Source organism: Cupressus sempervirens, chromosome 11 (assembly GCF_028749045.1).
Source record: "Cupressus sempervirens isolate cs-2001-9-10 chromosome 11, ASM2874904v1, whole genome shotgun sequence".
Lineage (NCBI taxonomy): Eukaryota > Viridiplantae > Streptophyta > Pinopsida > Cupressales > Cupressaceae > Cupressus > Cupressus sempervirens.
The window spans coordinates 633,398,054-633,413,007 of record NC_143128.1 but is presented as its reverse complement, the minus strand read 5'-3'; the positions used below and the strand labels follow the sequence as shown (position 1 = coordinate 633,413,007).

At 34.6% G+C, this 14,954-nt stretch overlaps 1 pseudogene; it reads right to left on the bottom strand.

Annotated features, from left to right (window-relative positions):
* Window positions 1–13,107: 13,107 nt before the first annotated feature.
* On the bottom strand, window positions 13,108–14,212 carry LOC149531351 (F-box protein At3g44326-like; annotated as a pseudogene).
* Between the last annotated feature and the right edge of the window lie 742 nt (window positions 14,213–14,954).

The following is a 14,954-nucleotide window of genomic DNA, read 5'->3' as shown; positions in this document are numbered from 1 at the left end:
TAACATTCAAGAAGATGTCAAGTTTGAGAACATAAAAAATATTAAATCATATCAAAAAAATTAAAAATCACATTACGTTCTAGAGGAGAGAGTCCTCTTCAAGAATGTATAATTTTTCTTTTAGTTAGAAAAGATTTATTTTTAAAAATGTGGTGGGAGAAGAAAACTATCAATTTTAGATGAGTTAATTTTGAATCATTATAAAAGATAAAATATAGGTCTAAAGAAATTTTTTATTTTTGATTGTTCTAGCTATATATGTTATCTATAACATAATCTTAGATTGAAGCAAAATAAGTTTATTTCCATATTATTTTGTGGTGGGAACTAGACGCCTAATTTTCAGTGCTTTTTAGCAAGTAAAAAATTGTCTTTATAAATTAGAAAAATATATCAATTCTTATTCCAAATAATTATTAAAAATTATAATCCTAAGATTCATCCATTTCTACACATTTCATTGCTTTACTTCATTATAAAATTCTAAATAATACTATTATTTTTATGTCATTGAAGATGAACAATTATACTTTTGTTAGCCTTTTCTTTTATAAAAGGGTGACACAAGTTTGTGTTGTTACCCCACAACAAAGATTGATGGTAATATTTTTCCTTAATTTTTTATTGAATAATTTTTTTATTAATAATTTTTAATTGGCTATAAAGGTAACTTTTAAAACCTCTCGTGTACAGACACCATAATTTGATCCAAATTTCACTTTTTTCGAAAAAAAAAGAAAACTTCAAAAGAATTATATTTAGATTGATGACATATAAATTAATTTAAGAAAAATAAAAAAATAAAAAAGTTATTAAAGTTTTAGTGAACCTCGCTATTTTACATTTATGTACCACCTTTGATTAAAAACTAATGCAAAAATACTAAATAAAATCACAACACTATAAAATTTATATTTCTAAAATTAGGACAATGAGAACTCTAATGGGTTTTTGTTTTGTAAAAATTTTTGATTGCGAATACCCTCTAAAAGTTATGGCAAAACGTGAGTTTGTTAGTTCAATGCCTCAACCAAATCTTGAGAGGTCAACACAAAGGCACCAAGCATCTGAGGCAGGAGAAAAAAAATCCTGCCCCATGTTGAAAGAAATAAGCACCTGTTATTTGAAATTCAAAAAATGAGTGCCTATTTTGAAAAAGTCAAATCAACATTTATCACACATTTAAAATCTCAAAAAAAGAAACATTTTTTTAAAAAATGGGCACCCATTTTTTAGAAGTGAGAAAAGGGTACCTGATTTTTGAAAAATGGGTACCCGTTTTTAAAAATTCATTTTTTAAATTTTTTTATGAAAATAAAAACGAGCACCCAAGTTTTTAAAAAATGGGTACCCATTTTTTTAAAATAAAAATGGGCACGCAATTTTTTTTAAATGGGTGCCCATTTTTTGAATTTTGGATTGGGCACCCAAGCCTAAAACGGGTGCCCAATTCTAAAAGAGAATAATCTCAATTCGCGAACTTCTGTGGAACTGAGACCCAACTTCTTGCTTCTACCCTATCATCAATGTTTCTAGCCTAATCAACATCTGTATAGGCTTTCAATTCAAACTTGTCATTTTTCTTGTAGTATAGATCATCATCTTATGTTCCTTTCAAGTATCTCATAATCCTTTTAAAAGCCATTAAATGATTCTCCTTAGGATTTGCAGAAAACCTTGCAACAATCCCAACAACTAATGCAATGTCAAGTCTACTATGAACTACATATTACAATTTGCCAATCATAGACCTATACAATGTTTGATTTACTTCAACAAAATCATCAATTTTGGATAGTTTGTGTCCTATCACCATAGGAGTACTAATAGGTTTTGAATCCTCCATACCAAAAGTTTTCAAAATTTCCTTCATATACTGAGTGATGTAAATACCATATTTCATCTACTATAGTTGTAATCCAACAAAGAACTTTATCTCTCCAAACATAGACATCTCAAACTCTTTTTTCATTTCATTTGCAAATGCCTTACACAATGTATTTTGTCCTCCAAATATGATATCATCAACAAATATTTCAGCTAGTAAATTTCCTTTAACTCCTTCGATCTTCAAGTACAGATTGTTGTTGTCATTAGTCTTCTCAAAACCAATCTTCACAAGATAGTTGTAAAGCCTTTCATATCGTGCTCTGGGAGCTTGCTTCAAACCATATAATGCTTTGTGTAATCTACACACCATGTCCTTGTTGTTTGGATCAAAAAATCCTTCAGGTTGTTCTATGTCAACCTACTCTTCTAGTATACCTTTCAAAAATGTTGACTTAACATCCATTTAATAAACTTTAAATCCTTTGTATGCAGAGTAAGCAAGCAGAGTTCTTCCAATTTTGCAACTGGGGCAAATGTCTCTCCATGGTCAATTCCTTCTTCTTGTGCATATCCTTTGCAAACTAATATTGCCTTATTCCTTGTGACTTCACCTTTCTCATCTAGCTTGTTTCTGTACACCCACTTGGTTCCAATCACATTCTTGTTCTCTAGATTGGGTAATAGAGTCAATGTTTTGTTCTTCTCAATCTGATAAATCTCTTCTTTCATGACTTTACTCCAGTCTTCATTTTCTAATGCATCCTTCACTGACTTAGGCTCATGCATGCTTTAAAAACATGTGTCATTTCTCAATTTATTCCTTGTCATTGGTCTATCTTCTTTATTTCCAATAATTTGTCCAATAGGGTGATTTCTTCTAACATACTTTGACAACCTTGGCTCATCTCTTCTTTCTACAATGGGCCTTTCATGAAGTTCAATTTCAGATTCTCTGTGTACTTCTCTATTAGGTAACTCAACATTCCTTTCATGTAAACTAATCTCAGTATCAAAATGTACCTTAGTTTCTAATTGCAACTCAGCTCCTGAATGCATCTCGGCTCCAGAATGCAATTCAACATCCATTGTATGTGACTCAACAGTTACTAATTCTTGTTGATTGACAACTTGATTTGCAGAATTATCATCATCAGGAGACATGTCTTCATAGTAGTACATAAAGGTTATGCAATTTTGAAGTTCCTTCTTTGATTCATCTTCATGCACTTTTGTATATTCATCAAACTTTACATTTGCACTTTCCAAAACTTTGTTAGTGTTAGTATTTAAACACTTATAAGCTTTACTTCTTGTGAAATATACCTTCTTCAATTTTTGCATCAAGTTTACCATTTTTGTTGTCGTTAAGAATGTAGCACTTGCTTCCAAATACCTTAAAATATTTTACATTGGGTGACTATCCATACCATAATTCAAAAGGTATGGAATTTGTACCCTTCTTGACTTGTAATCAGTTCAAGCTATAGACAAGTGTATTGGCAACTTCTCTCTAGTATTTTAAAGCACCATTCTTCTCCATCATCAGTGTTCTAGCACAATCCATTACATATTTGTTTCTCCTTTCAGAAATCTCATTTTGTGGAGGGGTCCTAAGTGCAAAAGTTTGTCTCTTGATTCCTTTGTCATTACAGAATTTTTCAAACTCATTTGATATAAACTCTCCACCCCTGTCAAATCTCAGAAATTTCAAGTTTTTATCAGTTTCCTTTTCAACTCTTGCCAAATATCACTTAAACATTTGAAAAGCATCAAATTTTTCTTTTAAAAACATTATTATCATCATTCTTGAGTAATCATCAACAAATAGGATAATGTACTTGTCACCTTTGTAGCTTTGCACATTAATCGATCCACATAAATCAATATGAACTAATTCTAGAATTTCTTGTAAAGTATGAGTCTTACTTTTAAAACTAGACTTTTTCATCTTGCCTAACTAACATTGTTTGCAAATCACATTATTAGGTTTCTTCAGTTTTGGCAAACCTCTGATTCTTTTCATCTTACTGATATTGACCAAATTGACAAATGTTACATAGCCTCTTGTTGCATAGCCACACATCATCAAATTGTACAACAAGACAAGTAACATCATTCATATCAAGATAAAATATATTACCTCTAGTTTGATCTCCACTTCCAATTAGTTTTCTAGTGTCATAGATCTTAGCCTTTCTATTATCAAATTCAACTTTACAACTTGAACTAATCAATTGTGACACACTCAATAGATTATACTTAAGTCCTTTCACATAGTAAGCATTGTCACACATGATCTTATCTGTCAATCTTATTGATCTTTTTCCTTTAACGAGACAAGGTGCATCATTACCAAATCTAACACTATTTCCATTTTAATACTCAAGGGTAATGAACTTACTTTTGTCTCTAGTCATGTGATGTGAACATCCACTGTTAATGATCCATCTATCACTTTTGTTTACATAAGATATCAATGTAGTTGCCTCATCTTCATTAGAATCATCCTTTATAGCAACATAGAAAAATTCATCATCATGATCTTCAGATTCATCATTGGATTCTTCTTCGGCAATGTAACAAGCCTTCTTTCCCTTGTCCTTGTAGCTTTTGTTGTTGTCATCTTTTCTACCTCTGATATCTTCTTCATTCTTTTTGTTTGGCTTATCAGGACATCTTGTTGCAATATGACCAACCTCATGAAAATTAAAGCATATGATGGGTAACTTACCTTTGTATTTTCCTTTGCCTCTATGAAATTTCCTAGCTAGCAATGCTTCCAATTCTTCCAGCTCTTCATCATTTGTATCACTATCACTAGCAGTAGGTTTTACCTTTTTCTTTTTCTTATCTTTAGGTTCTTTTAGTGTCAACTTAGCTTTGAAAGAAGAATCAACATTCTCATATTTGAAATTATCAAAATTTGAAAGCTCAAAAGTAGTGAGTCTACCAACCAGTCCTTCAAGAATCAGATTACTACCAGAGGTACACCTCAGTTCTTGTATAGCAGAGATAGGTAGCAAGGTTCTCAATACTTTGTTGATCATAGTCTCATCTTCAATCTATCCATCAGATCCTCAAATTGCATTAACAATATCTTTTATCCTTGCACAATATTGGACTATAGTCTCACCATCTTGCATTCTCATTTCATCAAATTTCCCTCTAAAACTTTTAGCTTTGGCTCTCCACACATTCTTGTCTCCTCCATAGATCCTCTGTAGGGCATCCCACATCTTCTTAGCAGAATCATATCCTTTGATGTCATCAAACTCTGAGTAGCTTAGGGAAGATGCAATCTCCAACATTGTATGGTTATGTTTATTCTTCTATTTCAGTTGTTCAATAGTTGGGGCTCCAATTGGTTGAACATGCTCAGTGGTGATAGTTGACTGTGCATAATCTCCAAGACCTCCTAGATGTAGCTCCATCAAACTTTGTCGTGCAAGAAAGTTTTCCTTGTTTAAATTGGGCACCTCCTTTCTGTACATCTTGATCTTTAGCTTTAAGTACCTTCAAACTTTCTCTTAAGTGCTTAGTGTTCTGATACCAATCCTTGGAATACTTTAGAATAATTGAGAGGGGGGGAGGGGGGAAGGGGGTGGTGAATTAGTTATCCAAGGTCCAAATGTAAAAATAAAAATTTTCAGTACTACAACTTATTCATATGCATGCATTGACCATTCAATATCTTAAACATATGCATATTGTTGTCCTATGTCAAAATAAATTTTCAGAAATGTAAACATACAATACCACAAAATCAATCAGACATTTTGACACAAGGATTTTATGTGGAAACCCAATTTAGAAAAAACAACCAATAACATGCTACCAATTTTCACTCTTCTGAAGTGAGATATGTGAGGAGCCAACCCTATTAAAGGTTACAATGCACATTGTTAAATGTGACCTAGTTAAAGGATTTCAATCACCCTGTTAGGAGTGAGCCTTGTTAGAGGACTTTAGAACATTCCATTAGAATGTCACCCTATTAAAGGATTTATTAATGGCTATTAGGTCAACCTTAATCCAAAGGATTCGTCCAAACTGATACAATTTTTAGAGAGTAACAGTAGGACTTGATCTAATAACAATCACAGCTCACTTGCAAAGTATAAATCTCATATTTAGTCCTCCATTCTTCTTGGCATTCATCCTCTTCATCTCTAACATCTTGTTCACCCTTCAAGCCTTCATCACCTTAAAGTCTTCTTTCTTTGTATGCCAACCATAGACTCTTCTATTCAGCCACCATGTGAAGGAACGCCCTAGACTTCTTGTCTTCCTTAGGTTCTCGGACATGACAAAAATTGCTTCTATCATGTTATCTCTATAAATAGAGAACTTAGATCTTTTTCCACTCAACCACAATCGTTCATTCTAGGGTTAGGTCAGTTTGTTGAATCTACCTACTTTCATTTTATTCCCTTCTAGAAACTTCCTGTACAATCCTCTTTGAATTTACCTTAAAATGGTTTATCTTAAATTCTGTGCCACCAGCTCAACATAGTAATCTTCTACAGGCTTCACACAATTCAAGAAATCAACTTTGTTGGCTCAGATTCATTAAATCTTTGATCTAACTCATTTTACTTGCACTTGACAATAACACTCTGTTTTCTCAGAAAACATTCTCTTCTGATGCTCGGCCAACACTCGATTGTTCGGCATCCACTAAGTCTATACTAGTGCTCGACACATACTAGCTTTCTTCACTCGGCACCAACTGGATTTCTCTTGCTTGGCACATACTGAACTTACCACTTTTCTTCAACTAATTTTCTACTTAGCCTACAGTAACTTTGCTCGACTTTGACTGTTTATTTGGTCAGGCATAACAGACACATTTTTTTACTTGGCCTTCTTCTAGTGTTTGCTTAAGTATCCTTCCATTATAGCCTTAAGTAGATAAACAATACACTATATCATCAATGTCTTGTTTGGTCTTAGTGCTCCTTTTATACACCATATAACTCAACCTTTCTCTAGGTTCTCTTGTTATCCTTTCTTTTCAAATCATCTTCATCAATCAATCAATCGATAGCATTCAGACCAAAGTAAGCAATTGTCTTACCAACAAGTAGTATGTTTGACATCAGTGACAAAATAATGATTGTTCCATGATAGGTTTCATCAATCTTCTTTACTTCAACAATCTCCTTTCAACAACAACTTCCATGGAGAGCACTTCATAGATAAATGGAAGGCAAACAAAGTTTTCTAAGATATAAAATATAAATACTTCAAAAACAAATTACATGCAACTTCCATGGGGATGACATCGCTATGGAAGGAAATGAAATGTTTCCTAACTAACAATCGCACTGGAAGGTGCAATGGGTATGCCAAAGTGATGTTTAGTGGGTTGTAATAAAAGGTTCTTTGCAAATGATTTTGTAATTTTGGCAAGGTATTATTCATTTGAGAAAGACATTTGAGCATAATTGTTTGTAATATAGAGTAGAAAGTCGTAATTGCAGTTATGGAACATTCTTTACAATCATGTGTTGTGTATATGTCCACCTTCTCTGTGGTATTTGGAGAGGTGGTGGGTTCAAGCATGTGAAACTAGTACAAATGTTGAATTGTATGTCATTAGACATTCCAATGGCAGGCACCTAGTGCCAAACAATTGTTTGTAGTCATTCAAGTTGTAGCAATGTTAAATAAGCACCTTGTGGCCCCCACCTTTGCACAACCTACTAATTCCATAGGGTATTTAATTCTAAGGCAATTGTAAACAATAGATGCAACTATGGTAGTGTAGGTGTTGCAAACCAATAGTGTTTGTATGTGACGTGTAAAGCATTGTTGTAACCACATTTGACCCATTTCTTATAGAAGGGTGGTGTACTTAGTTTCTGATGGTATTGGCACTAGTTGGAACCATAGCTTACCTGGTACATGAAGTATCTCTAGTTGATTGCATATTTTGCATGTGACCATTTATAAAACATAGGGGTCTCTATACAAGTGGAAAGTTATGCATTGGCAATGTCCTATATGAAATTAGTCTCCTTTTTTGTATGGACCATTTTGTAAACACTGCATTATATTTTTCTTCTTCATAGATATTGTGGAGGTCAACATGCTCAAAGATTTTTTTCACTAAAATTTTCCTTTGCAACATATCTATATAGCACAATTAGGCATGTGGTTAGCAGTATACAAAGAGTAGACCATTATTATATGACAAAACACCCTAATACCCTAATATGACTTTGCAATTTTTTTTCTTTTAGTGGAAGTAATAAAAACTATATATAAGCTTGAGGCTTCATATTCTCTTTTTAGGAGTTATGTGAACTTGATGAAGACTGAGTGAGACGCATCAGCAATGATAGCACATACAAGCAATTTTTCCATGGATTTAGAACCACCCAAAGCAACATGCCCTATATCTATATCATCGAAGTAGAGGTATATGTAGTGGTTGTGGTGGTTTATCCAGTTTCAATTTATTCACCAACCCTAGTAACAGATCAAGATGCAAAGCCATTTGCACTAGCAGCGAAGTAAGTCATCAAGTGAACTTGATGAAGATTGAGTGAGATAGAGTCAAGAATAAGGGGTAATTAAAATAATGCAATAGAGTCAAATATGTGTTAGGATACTATTTGAAATTCTATTTAAAAATAAGGATTTTTATTAGGCTCAAATTATGGAGTGCGAGGAGTCTTGGCAACACATTTGAACGAAGCATTCTATGCTCTTGAAATTATATCTTTAAATACATAAAATAAAAGAAGTAACTGCAAATAGTTATACAAGCAATGGTCATACATGTGTGAAATTGTCAATACAATCACTTCAATGGTCATACAGGTGTGAAATTATCAATACAATCACCTGTGCCAATATAGGGAGCTCATATAAAAAAATCCAGCATGTTTGTGAGTGAAATTAATTAATTGTAGAAGTATTATTAAGGTTTCTTGTCCATCATAACAAGTTGAAAATTTTACCGTCAATTGTACAACAAACATAGTTCAATTTTCAAAGGGTTAACATGAGATGTGCAACTTGATGGTTTGAATTGTCTTGCTTGTAGATGTTGCAGTTAGAACTAAATCTATTATTCAGTTTAGTTTTACAATTACCTATTTGTTTCTAGAATTAATAAATGCCCAAAAACATTAAATTTTGGTGACTTTCCATTTTGATGCCAAAACCAAAAATTTACATGCCTATAACAAATTTGAACATAGAAGTTATCCAAAGAGGGTATAACAAATTTGAACATAGAAGTTATCCAAAGAGGGAAGTGTGAGTTAAGGAACAAAAGAAAGCACAATTATTTAAGCAATTTAAAAATTCATTAGCTAAGGAGCATAAAAGTAATCTTGATTTTTGTAAATCAAAAAAATGAAAAAATAAATAAAAAGCAACCAAATTTTCATTACACACCGTTGGCTATTTGAATAAATTTAGAATCACTACCTTATTTCAATTGTGGCTGATTGTCTGGCTAAATGGGCCTCTGAGCAAGGGTCAGCTTGGAATATTATTGATCATAGGATGCTTCCCCTTGATTTATCTTAGATGTTGGTTCAACTTGTGGACCAGGATAAAGCTCTGTAGTTTCCTTTGTTTCTTGTGTTGTTCTGCTCTCTTTGATATTCAATAAAAAATTTACCCCTCTTTTAGTTTAATTGTGCCCTATTTAGAGCACTAATATAGTTGCAAATACCCAAACATTAAGCAAAATTATTAGTTCCAATTGTGTAATAGTTATTAAGATTGTATTCCATTTACAGAATAAGGTTGACAATAGCCATGAAGTAATGGCATTGAGAGTAGAATTGGAGTGAGCATCAAGAAGAGTGAGCAATGTCAAAGAGTCTTCAATGCATCATCTGAGGAATCAAACATCATGTGAATTTCAGGCTGTCATTACCATCTTTCAAACTTTGACATTTGTTGCTTCACACGATTGTATTTTTTTTCAAAGTAGTCACGAGATTGACTACATCTATTGTAAATGAACTAAGAGGGGCACAATTATTTGCATATCATTTAAACATCTTTGTTTTGTTTATTGGAGTTAATTGTCAAAGAATCTTGAAAAGAGTTCTCTAAGACATGGTAGCAAAGACTGATAATTTGTTTTGGGATAGGAATATATCCTAAAATAAAGCTTGGTGGGGAAAACAATATCTAACCCTATACCTCCAACTTGACTAAAAGCTTATTATATTTCTCAGTGGGGAAAACAGTATCTGACCCTGTACCTCCAACTTGACCAAGAGCTTATTATATTTATCAATGTGTAGTGGAGACTATATGTTGCATAATCTTATGCTAAAACTTCTTTTTTTGTTTTCATTTATTATTGAGCTACTGCGAAAGTAAAGACACCATGTCATTGTAAGTTTTAGGTATTTGTTTGAATGGTTGATTTATAGTGTTTACATTGTAGGGTGATGGTAGCTATTATGGAAAGAGACTATACTAGTGAGGAAGCTTTGAATAAAAGACAAAATCTGGTAAACAAGGAGGCATTTAAAGCTGCTATAATTAAAGTGAAGGTGTTGAAGTTGTTTTGTATCTACAAAGCTTTGATTGGATGCTCAAGAAACTTGGAGGAATGTTCTTTTAATATTTTGCAATAACTCTCGTGCAAACATATTTTATAATACTTTGGCTAATCTTCTATTTTGATGAAAGATGCAAGGAATATGAGGGTGGAAGAGAACATTTTTCTCACCAAGATTTAGAGGGCTTTGTGGAAAAATTCAGGTAAATCCATAGTTGTAGCAATGATTGAACAAATGGCCATTATAAGAAAAATATTGATTAGTTGACTTTCTTGTATATAATTATTTCCAACCCATGAAGGTATGTATTGACAGAAATCCATGTGATATGTAGGTGTTAAGGGTCAATATTGGGTGTGCCTGTAGCATCTTTAATTAGCTTACTATGTGAACATCGAGATGACTAGATTTAGCGATCATATGTGAAAGCTCACTAAATGCTGGGAATCTGTATGGAGGAGCATAAAAGCAATGCAAATAGATTTGACCTTGCATGGTTTTACATACAATGTTTCTCACCCAAATGTATTTCTAACTTGATTGTTGTAGGGGTAAACATTTATAGCCAAGATCAAGAAAGAATTAACTGAAGTAGTTGTTAAGGTCAAATAACCAGTTGAAAAAGAATAAGATCCATGCTTCCAATCTAATCAACCCCACCGTTGTATGGAGAATGGAAGATGTCTTCTCATCCCATTTTGGAGAGTCTTCTAAATTATTCCCATTATTTTCTTCTAAAATAAACTCTTTTGAAGTTTTCTTTGCAGACTCAAAGTCTTTAAATCTAGAATTGACAAAGGGCTTACAACCTTCCTTCAAAAAGTATTTCCTTAATTCTTACAAATTTACTCTTCCCACTATTCAAGTGACTTAATTATTTTCCTCCTTACGAGTAAGCAATCTTATTTACTTTCCTTTTGGAGGCCCTATCTCTTCCTTTCTATGTTGGCATCGGTGAAGAAAATGGCAATTTGTTGAGAGCAATTGTAAACATTTTTCACCTAGCTCACCCATGGGAGATCATGTGGTTATAAACCAATTTATAGCACCCGAAGTCTAGATGCAGAGGAATCAGCATCGAAAGCTTAGGTCATGGTCGAGGTGCCCTCTTTTCAATTCCCGCACAGGTCTAGGAGTGAAACTTCCTCTCGAATCTCTGCTCTGACGATCGAAGCCAACTAAGAGAAAGAAATCAAGTGCCTATAGAACTATTGACCCACCACTACTATTTTATGGCAGAGGGTCGATGATGTTAGTAGCTTGATTTCCAATTCATTTCAATAGGCAGTACTGCAAGCAATCAATCTTCTGAACTCACACGATTATTTGGAGTGGGTGGATATGTTGAATTGAGTCTGCGTCAATTGGGTCTAGGGCTATGGGAAATTGTTCTTTGTTGCCCAAGACTTTTAGCTTTCATCCCTAAAAAATCTAAAGCGAACGACGAAATTGGATAAATGGACAATAGACAAGATTTTAGAGATCCCTCTACCAAACACTTTCGATGTATATAATGAGAAATCAAAACAAAGTAGCATACATAACTTAAAACAGGCAAGAGGAAATGGTAAAATACCTTTGTTACTTAGAGCTCGTCATCAAAACAAAGTAGCATACATGACTTTAATAGGCAAAGGGGAAATGGTAAAATACCTTTGTTACTTAGAGCTCGTCATCAAAACAAAGTAGCATACATAACTTAAACAGGCAAAAGGGAAATGGTAAAATACCTTTGTTACTTAGAGCTCGTCAAACGCACGATGTAGTAAAAACTGACCACAATCCCCACTAACACCAACAACAAGGCGGTTGAGCGATGATCATGATAAATTACAGTTTGCCACGACATCAAAGAGGCATAGCGAGTGGTTTGCTCATGTCTACTGACAGCCGGCCCCGACAGTAGGGGTCTGTGGCCACCACTGCACATAGGAAACAACACGGTGGCCACTGCAAACGCAGTGAATGCTACTGTACCCAAGGAAACAGCAACTGCAAAAATGAAAGGTCAAGATTGTAAAAGTCATCTTGCACAAACCTTTAGCATCCTCAGTCGTCGATGCAAAAAGTGAACCTCTTTTCTTCAGAGTGTACGCTGAAGAGAGGGTAATGCCTTCGGCGTAATTAGACAACGGGTTAAGTTGATTTTTTTCTCATTCTGAATTTTCTTATCCTTTGGACTTCAAATTCGCACCAGTTTATCACTTGATAGTGATTCAAAATCAAGTGACCGACATTTAAATCCAACTTTGACCATGGAATTGTCTACCGCCGCTAATTATGAAGGTACCTCCACCTTTGCTATACCGTAGCAACCCTCTTCCTAAGAGACACGTTTCTCGTGTCAATTCCGTTGTGCATTTCTCACGAAAAATCAAAAAATCTTGGGTCTCATTCCGAAGAGTAGAATGTGGTTAATCCCGAGCTCCAAGAATGTCATTTCTGATGACTCCTCTTCCTTTTGCTTGACAACTACCCCTACTTCCCATCCTTATCCAGAACTAATATACAATTAAAACCGACTGATTGATAAGACTCATCAAAACTTTACTACTATAAATAGCACTATTTCACTAGCAAATAAAATAAATAAAAACTCTTTATCAGTCGTGTTATTCGGAACAGGGCATGTCATAAGTAATGTACGCAGACCGAAATTCATCGATGGAAGCTAAGCTGAGTGAATCTAAATGGCAAGTGAAAATCAGGAAATTGAGCCCTGAACAAACATTGGAAATATGCAAATCCGAAGTTGGGGAAACTTTTCATTACGGAGAAATATTTACATAAATTTTAATCCCCAGAGAAACCAGAATCAAAAGGCAGCATCGTTCTATCGGAAAATTAAACACCAAAATGAAGCAAATGTAATAATGCCAGTTAGTATAAAGAAAGCATCTAGACGGCCCTCCTTCCTAATTTGCTCTTCCTTCAGCATCCTCTGTTCTCTCATGTATTTTCCACAGGATTCCAAGATCTTATTCTGGTTCATACTCCTCCTACAATACAGAGCTCTTCCAAGAATACGAAGGCTATTTATACCATTAACACGAGCTCCCATGATATCTTCGACCTGCCTACTCAGTTCAGTCATTTTAACTTTCTATGATCACTTTGTGAAACTCTCAACTTCATCACAAACTCGCACTTCACAGTTTTGGAAGGCAATATGTTCTCAGCAGGCAAAATGGAGCCAAAGCATATGAAACAGTCCTTATAAGAAGACCAATGCTTTTGTCCAACCAAGGGACTCCAGCTTGCCCTGTTTTCCTGTTTATCACAATCCAACTCAACATAATATTTTCCACCAAGTGCCCCCAATATTCACTACCATTGTTAATCTCGTCAAGCACAATTGTGGGCAAATCATCAGGGCAAGTGTGATCCTCATCAAAGTTAATAAGATCAATCCTAAATGGGTAGTTGCAAAACCACCCTTCAAAATCCTCTGTAGAAGGAATACCCCACAAAACTTTAGAAAAGATGAGCTTTTCCTTGTACTTCACATCCACCAAACAGACAAAATCAGAGGGATTATTAGCATCAACCCGCTTACTCAACTCACTGGACATTGAATTTGTCTCAGAAGACTCAGACTGATCGTAATCAATGAAAGGGAAGCAGCTTGCATAGAAATTTCTGAACCCGCCCAATTGAGAAGAGATGAATTGTTTGGCATCTGTGTTCCCTGTGAAAGGCCAGCGATTCGAACATGCGTCCTCCCAAATACTCTCCTGCCTTGCACACAACCACAATTGGGAAGAAACACATCCTACTTTTGCAAGTGTTACGCCATCCACACGGCCTAAGATGTCTGTGATAAGATCACTGTTCAAACACATAATGTTTGAAGCTTCACTCGTCACTATAGATGCAAAACAAAACAATACTTTCTCTCCTGGAGTTGGACAAGATCCCTGAACTCATAAAACCTGCAAACAAATCCCTGCAATAAAATGGTAACAAACTGAAAATTTACAAATTATCTGTAAACAGAGGTAATGGTCATAAGTTGGAAGGCTACAACTCAATCATGATGATCTACAAATATTTATTCATAATTCATAAACCTAGTGGACTGGAATAACTATCAGCTTTCAAAATCATGATTGAAATGGGCAAGATTTCAGTGAAAATGAAAGGGAATCCCACGTATGCAGATAGCAGTCTCCTAAAGTTGATCCTTTTTTTTTGATGGAGGTCATCCACAAAGACGTTTTAGGTACCCGATACGGGTCCACGCGTCCCTGAAACCTCTTCAGCTAAGAGCCAAGGATTGAGGAGCATCCATGCTACCAAATTCACCCGGGGCACAATCCCAGTCTCATCCCTTATTGATGTCTTTGGACCTTGCACTCAGCAAGACTTGATCCTTGGTGGGCTCTTTGTGAGCCATTCAACTTCACCAGTAAACCAAGGGCCCTTTGACAAAGGTGATCCTTTTCATGACAAGTACAGGTTCCTAAAGAATTGAACCCCTTACTCATCAATCTTTATTACGAGGAGAACAATATTGAAGAAATTTGATATGAACAGCATGAAGAGATACAGGATAGCGGACTGTCGCCCGGTGGGCATCGAAGC